This window comes from Danio rerio, chromosome 10 (assembly GCF_052040795.2).
Source record: "Danio rerio strain M-AB ecotype USA chromosome 10, GRCz13ab, whole genome shotgun sequence".
NCBI classification, from domain to species: domain Eukaryota; kingdom Metazoa; phylum Chordata; class Actinopteri; order Cypriniformes; family Danionidae; genus Danio; species Danio rerio.
In genome coordinates, this window is record NC_141030.1 from 3,337,025 (window position 1) to 3,345,000 (window position 7,976).

Below are 7,976 nucleotides of genomic sequence, written 5' to 3' on the forward strand. Positions count from 1 at the left end.
GCAGAATTTGACCCCCTGCTTTAGATGACTCTGATTTTACCATTATGCCTTTGTGTTTTTTGTTTGCTAGTGCAAACTGACAGAATGTGTTTGCCTCCAAAACTGTGCAAGTAAGGCTGTTCCAGAGTTTAGCTGCCAGATTTGAGAAGGATCGACCGCCTACAGTTGATTCTTGATATTCTAGGAGTAATCAATTGAATTGAGTGTAGTGGACGTGAGGGCTGTAATATACCAGGAGCTCACTCAAATACTGGTGAGCTAAGCCGTTCAGGAATTTAATAAGAATTTAAAAAGTTATACGTTTTTGCCATCCTTCCAGATGCTTTCAAAACAGTGACAATGCAGCCAGAAATATATAATATAAGACTCCTGAGGGTTCCCTGTCCTTCAAGTCATGTAGGTTCCAAGGTGTATTTGAAAACCAGGGTAACATTTTGTATGTGGCTTGTGGCAAAATAGACCTTCTGATGGCTCTACACACATCCCGTGTTACATTTTGGTCCCTTTTCTAGGGGTACGGAGACAAAAGTAACAAAAAAATAAATAAAATTAGGATATTAAAAAAAAAAAATTTTTATAAAAAAATAAATAAAAATAAATAAATAAAAATAAATAAATAAATATATTAAAATATAATAAAATGTAATAAAATAAATAAATATAATAAAATAAATAAAATATATATAGTAAAATAAATAAATAAAAAAAATTATATACATATATACACACCATTGCGTATATATATATATATATATATATATATATATATATATATATATATATATATATATATATATATATATATATATACGTATATATATATATATATATATATATATATATATATATATATATATATATATATATATATATATACATATACATATATATACATATACATATATATATATATATATATATATATATATATATATATATATGTGTGTGTGTGTGTATATATATATATGTATATATAGCTTTATTTCCTGTTTTTCGTCATCATATCTAAGAATTTTTGGTGTTTGTGTGCCTGCTCTGGGTCTGAATGGTCGCACTCTGCAACTGTCGTCAGGTTGATGGGAAGGTGGCGTAGTTTCAGTCCACTTGAGCAATGCTATCTCCATGACAACTAGTGAAATAAAGAAACATTGTGCAAACGCCATCTTTACGCGCAGGCTTGACTAAACTCATCTTCAGATTGATGAGTTGCTCTAAATGAGTGCTTTTAGTAGCAGCTAATTACTTTGATGAAAGGAAACATTAGTACCTTGCTGAAAAATCCAACTTAAACCAGCCTAAGCTGGTTGGCTGGTTTTAGCTGGTTGACCAGGCTGGTTTTAGAGGGGTTTTGGCCACTTCCAGTCTGGTTTCCAGCCATTTCCAGCCTGGTCTTAGCTGGTCAGGCTGGAAAATGACCAGCCAAATCCAGCTAAAACCAGCCTGGAAGTGGCCAAAATTCCTCTTGAAACCTGCCTGGTCGACCAGCTAAAACCAGCCAACCAGCCTAGGCTGGTTTAAGCTGGATTTTTCAGCAGGGTAATAACACCATAAAATCTTCAAAATGCTAACAAAAAAAGAAGACTAGTTTAGTTGTGGAGCGATCGGGTTTATTTATTAGATTGAGCATGTCTGGCTTTGGTTGTGGTGATATTATGTGTAAATACTGCGATTAGCTACTGTCTGGGCTTTCCATGGCTTTCTACACCTCCCTTTCTTCATTTGTTCAATATTTTATCCCAGTGTCATAATTCATTTTATTACACAAAACATGTTTTCTAAACTAATTAGTCTTGATTTGTTTGTGTGTGTGGGTTACTTCAGTTATTACTGATATCTGGTGAAAATGTCAAGTCAACAGCACCTTTAGAAATGTGTTTTCTGAGAGAAACGGTCATGTGATCAACATCTATTTAACCCGCTGTATATGTATGTAATAAATAAGTATTTTTATTTTATTACACACACACACACACGGCTACTGCACTGTACAGTACGTGTGTCTGCTGTTAATAGAAACCATGAACCTGCTTCACAGTGGACAGTCTAATTGTTTAGCCATCGCCATGGCAACTATTAAAGAACATCAGGTGCAACTTTCCCCCCAGTAAACTGAGTGACATTAGCGAGGCTTTATCCTGCTGCAGCTGGCACCGGCTACTCATTATGAGTTTCCATTCATATGGTCTACAAAAACATACATTTAAAAAAAATAGTCTGAGCCTTTTTTATATAATGCTACAATGCTGTGGGCGGTTGCACAGGTTTCATGTGGTTGCTAGGGTGTTGTAGTGTTTGGCACATTGCTGTGTTGTTGATACAGTTTTGAGAGTAGCTGGTGCGATGTTTCTAGCTGGTTGATGGTGAGGGTATTAAAAGAGCCAGCCTATTATTTACAAAAGAACAGAGGTTTAGTAGTAGGCTTGTGATTGTTTTATACTGATTCTGGACGTGCCACAAGAGGGCGCTCTAGGAGCTGTTTTAAACACCTTTGCATGATATGATTTTAATTTTAATAGATTTCTTTGTATTACATATTTGAACAACCTTTCCCCCAATTTCTGTTTGACGGAGAGCAGATTTGTTCAGCACATTTCTAAACATAATAATTTTACTAACTCATCTCTAATAACTGATTTATTTATTTTATCTTTGTCATGATGACAGTAAATAATATTTGACTAGATATTCTTCAAGACACTTCTATACACCTTAAAATGACATTTAAAGGCTTAACTAGGTTAATTAGGTTAACTAGGCAGGTTAGGGTAATTAGGCAAGTTATTGTATAACGATGGTTTCTATTGTAAACAAATATAACTTAAAGGGCCTAATAATATTGACCTTAAAATGGTGTTTAAAAAATTAAAAACTGCTTTTATTCTAGCTGAAATAAAACAAATAAGACTTTCTCCAGAAGAAAAAATATTATCAGACATACTGTGAACATTTCCTTGCTCTGGTAAACTATTTAGGACAGTGGTTCCTAACCTTTTTTGCCTGAGACCCCCATTTCCTTAAAAAATATTGTAGGCCCCCCCTCCACATTTAATGATATTATCGCTCATATAAGTTTGCAGTAGGTATGACCAAAAAAAAGGTTGTTTTCAAACAAACAGTATGTTTATTACTACAGTATATCTGGATACGTTTATGCTCGAATAATAGGCTAATGTAAAGCAACTCATCAGTAGGCCATTTGTGTTAGGTGCACCTTGCGGTAATATTCGTCTGCAAATGTCTTGTTAATTTAGACGGCCTTTTGCATTGGTTAGCAAGAACTTTAACGCAGATAATGCACTGGGTCTGGGACTTTTTGCTTTGAGAAAATGAAAAAAAAAACTATAGTTCAGGTAACTATCTTGGTATTTCCTGCATTTCGTGTTTTCAGTATTGCTAGTGCTGTGACCTGAAATGTTTGGAGCTTCCTCACCTCCCTGCTGAAAAATCCAGCTTAAACCAGCTTAGGCTGGTTGGCTGGTTTTAGCTGGTCGACCAGGCTGGTTTTAGAGGGGTTTTGGCCATTTCCAGGCTGGTTTCCAGCCATTTCCAGCCTAGTCAGGCTGGAAAATGACCAGCTAAATCCAGCTAAAACCAGCTTGACCAGCCTGGTTTAAGCTGGACATAGCTGGTTTTGGCTGGGCTCCCAGTCTGGCTAGGCTGGTCAAGCTGATTTTAGCTGGTCATCTCCCAGCCTGACCAGCTAAGACCAGGCTGGAAATGGCCAAAACCCCTCTAAAACCAGCCTGGCTGACCAGCTAAGACCAGCCAACCAGCCTAGGCTGGTTTAAACTGTTTTTTTCAGTAGGGCTGGGTCCAGTATTCTTGGATCATTACTATGCTGAAGGCGAATCAGAAACTTTTTTCGTAGAGGACGAATTACAAATTTGTCCATTTTTTTTTTTGGGTCAGCCATGGAATAAAATCACTTAAGGCAAAATTAACGTTCTCTTAATTGTCCAATGTCCACTGCTAGACTTTTTTAAACATGATGTGACCCCCCCCCCCCCACCCCCACCCCCCCCCCCCCCCACACACAGAGCTCGCTGAGGCCCCCTTGTGGGCTGGGACCCCCCTGTTGGGATCCACACACACACACACACACACACACACACACACAAGTTAGTTAGTTAGTTAGTTTGCTTAAAGGGGCTAATAATTTTGTCCTTAAAATGGTGTTTAAAAAATTAAAAACTGCTTTTATTCTATCTGAAATAAAACAAATAAGACTTTCTCCAGAAGAAAAAATATTATCAGACATACTGTGAAAATTTCCTTGCTCTGGTAAACATCATTTGGGAAATATTTATAAAAGAAGAAAAAAATTAAAGGGGGGCTCATAGTTCTGACTTCAACAGTATATATATATATTCTTATTTATTTATTTATTTATTTATTTACTTTTTTCTCCCCAATCAAGCAATCAATCACTCAACTTTTATTTATAGAACTTTACTACAACCAAGGTTGACCAAAGTGCTTTACACAAGTAAAAGTTACTTTATACAAACACAACAGAAAATGAAGCGATGCAAAACAATACAAAAAACATCACTAAAACCAGCAAATATTAAAACATAACGAAGTGTTAGTGCTAATTTAAACAAATGGGTCTTAAGCTTGGCTTTAAAAAGTGGCAGGTCAGTGATTGTACGAAGCTCAGTTGGAAGGGTATTCCAGAGTTTAGGACCTGCCCCTGCAGGTCACCCCACTGCTTGTATCTTGACCGAGGGACTTCAGGCTGAAGTTGGTCAGCAGATCGCAAAGCTCTGCCGGGTTTGTGAATATGCAAAATTTTGCATAAATAAATAGGAGCAAGGTCATTGACGGCATTAAAAACAAACATCAAAAGTTTAAAATCAATTCTAAACTCCCTGTATAATAATATAAAGTAAAAGCGGGAAAATATATAAGAAATCAAAACATTAAAAGCAATATAAAATAATTAATCAAAAAAAGAATTATAATACAATAAAATAAGGAGTCAGGTCATACTTCAGCATAGAAACAATATTTTATTATCGGGTTTCTTAATTAAATTCGCTTTCTTTTTTTAAATGCTGTATTTTTGCTCTATTGAGTCTATAAGACTGTGAATCTTTTCAAGAAACCTTCGTGAAAATAAAATTTCCCAGCATTCATTCATTCTTTTTCTTTTCGGCGTAGTCCCTATATTATTCTGGGGTCACCACAGCGGAATGAACCGCCAACTTATCTATGGGAAACATCCACACACAGTCATTCACACTCATGGACAATTTAGCCTACCCAATTCACCTGTAGCGCATGTCTTTGGACTGTGGGGTAAACCGGAGCACCTGGAGGAAACCCACGCGAACGCAGGGAGAACATGCAAACTCCACACAGAAACGCCAACTGAGCCAGCCGAGGCTCAAACCAGCAACTTTCTTGCTGTGAGGCGACAGCACTACCTACTTCGCCACTGTGTCGCCATTCTCCAGCAAGTATACAAACATTCACAGTAGCTTTAAATGGAGCAGTAAGAAACAGCTCCTACACAGTGACCCCACCACAAATAACGCAGCAAAAGTTTATCAGCGCGTGCACCAATGATGTTTGCCTCCTGCATCTGAACATCTGGCCTGCAAACAGCCTTTCCAAAGCCATAAATCTTTGATCTAGATTCTTCATTCCATTTGCATTTGTTTAGAAACAGAACATCTACAAACAGATTGCCGCACTCTCTTCATTTCGAGATTTATGAGTATGCCGCTATTTTTGGGATTGACAGACAAACCAGTAATCCCCCATAATCCCACAGGGTTGCCCTTGCTGAAGCTTTCCCTGACCGAAAAAAAGCTGGCCATATTTATTTTTTTTTTGTGAGTCATCCCTTGTGTGTGTGTCTCTCTCTCTGTCCATCTATTAGGTAGACCTTACTAATACCACGTTGGACTCCTTTTGCCTTCAGAACTGCCTCAATCCTTCATGGCAGAGATTCAACAAGATACTGGAAATATTCCTCAGAGATTTTGCTCCATGTTGACATGATAGCATCACACAGTTGCTGCAGATTTGTCGGCTGCACATCCATGATGCCAATCTCCCGTTCCACCACATCCCAAAGGTGCTCTATTGGATTGAGCTCTGGTGACTGTGGAGGCCATTTGAGTACAGTGAACTCATCGTCATGTTCAAGTAACCAGTCTGAGATGATTCAGGGTTTATGACATGGTGTGTTATCCTGCTGGAAGTAGCCACCAGAAGATGAAGACACTGTGGTCATAAAGGGATGGACATGGTCAGCAACAATACTCAGGTAGGCTGTGGTGTTGACACCATGCTCAATTGGTACTAATGAGCCCAAAGTATGCCAAGAAAATATCGCCCACACCATTACACCACCACCACCAGCCTGAACTGTTGATGCAAGGCAGAATGCTTTCAGTTTGTTGATGCCAAATTCTGACCCGACCATCCGAATGTGAGCAGAAATGGAGACTCATCAGAGCAGGCAACGTTTCTCCAATCTTCTATTGTCCAGTTTTAGTGAGCCTGTGTGAATTGTAGCCTCAGTTTCCTGTTCTTAGCTGACAGGAGTGGCACCCGGAGTGGTCTTCTGCTGCTGTAGCCCATCTGCCTCAAGGTTGGACGTGTTGTGTGTTCAGAGATGCTCTTCTGCAGACCTCGGTTATATCGAGTGCTTATTTGAGTTACTGTTGCCTTTCTATCAGCTGGAACCAGTCTGGCCATTCTCCTCTGACCTCTGGCATCAACAAGGCATTTGCGCTCACAGAACTGCCACTCACAGGATATTTTCTCCTTTTCAGACCATTCTCTGTAAACCCTAGAGAAAGTTGTGCCTGACAATCCCATAGATCAGCAGTTTCTGAAATACTCAGAGCAGCCCGTCTGGCACTAACAATCATGCCACGTTGAAAGCCATGCAAATCCCCTTTCTTCCCCATTCTGATGCTTAGTTTGAACTGCAGCAGATCGTCTTGACCATGTCTACATGCCTAAATGCATTGAGTTGCTGCCATATGATTGACTGGACAGGTGTACCTAATAAAGTGGCCAGTGTGTATATGTGTTTTTTTTTTGTTGTTGTTGTCTTACAGTCTCTAAAAGAAAGTAGTCTGAAAGATTCCTGCTGTACACAGACAGTAGTTTTCTATTTTAAATCATTTTTAATGTAGTTGTCATTTATAAATAATTGATATAATAATGCATATAAGATAATTTTAAAAATTTACTAAAACATTTTTCCACTAAATTAAAGGTTATTATATATTACTGTATTGATTTCTCAGCGCATAAATCATTTTCTAAACAATGTTTTTCCCTCTTCTCCTCTGAGAATTGCTTTTAATACATGACTTGCACTGAATATGACAAATCATAGACATGACGACCTCAGCTGACCTCCAGCAAAGCCGCACAGAGTCTCAATCTCACACAATCAGGAATGCTGTCCTACTTCTGCCTTTGACTCGGATAAAGCGCAATTGTATCCCATTATCCTTGTTTTTCACAGATCAGGAGGCTTTTTGTTGCGAGGCCTTTCAAGATGCTTCGAACGCATTTTCACATTGTCACGATCACAAGTGTGTGTTTTTTTTTGGTGGCAATATTAGCAGCAAATATTATCCTGCATCTTCCCAGATAAGTCTCAAAGCATGCTGGGTAAGCTCTTAATGTGGTTTCCCTCTCTGTTAGCGATCGGCCCTGCAGAGGTTGTGTTGCAGTGGGCGTCTTGTGTCTTCCTGCGATACAAGTTCATATGTATGTAGGAGTGAAGTCAGCTTTACAGCCAGGAGGAGGAGATGAAATTAGAAGCTTTGTGAGTTTTCCCTGTTCGTGACCGCAAGCTTTATGATGCCTTATTCAGTTGTGAGAAGTTTAATATCAAATTCTGATCACATGAAGCGTTAGCTTTGTTCTGAGTTGGATTCACACAGTTTTAGGGTCACATGATATGATTCTATCGCTTGTTTTTGAAAAAGCTGAGCCTGTGT

At 38.3% G+C, this 7,976-nt stretch overlaps 1 protein-coding gene across 1 annotated transcript in view; it reads left to right on the top strand.

Annotated features, from left to right (window-relative positions):
- The window catches only part of zfyve16 (zinc finger, FYVE domain containing 16), a 270,886-nt gene that overhangs the window by 63,633 nt on the left and 199,277 nt on the right, over positions 1-7,976 (top strand). The gene's annotated exons all lie outside the window — the stretch shown is intronic.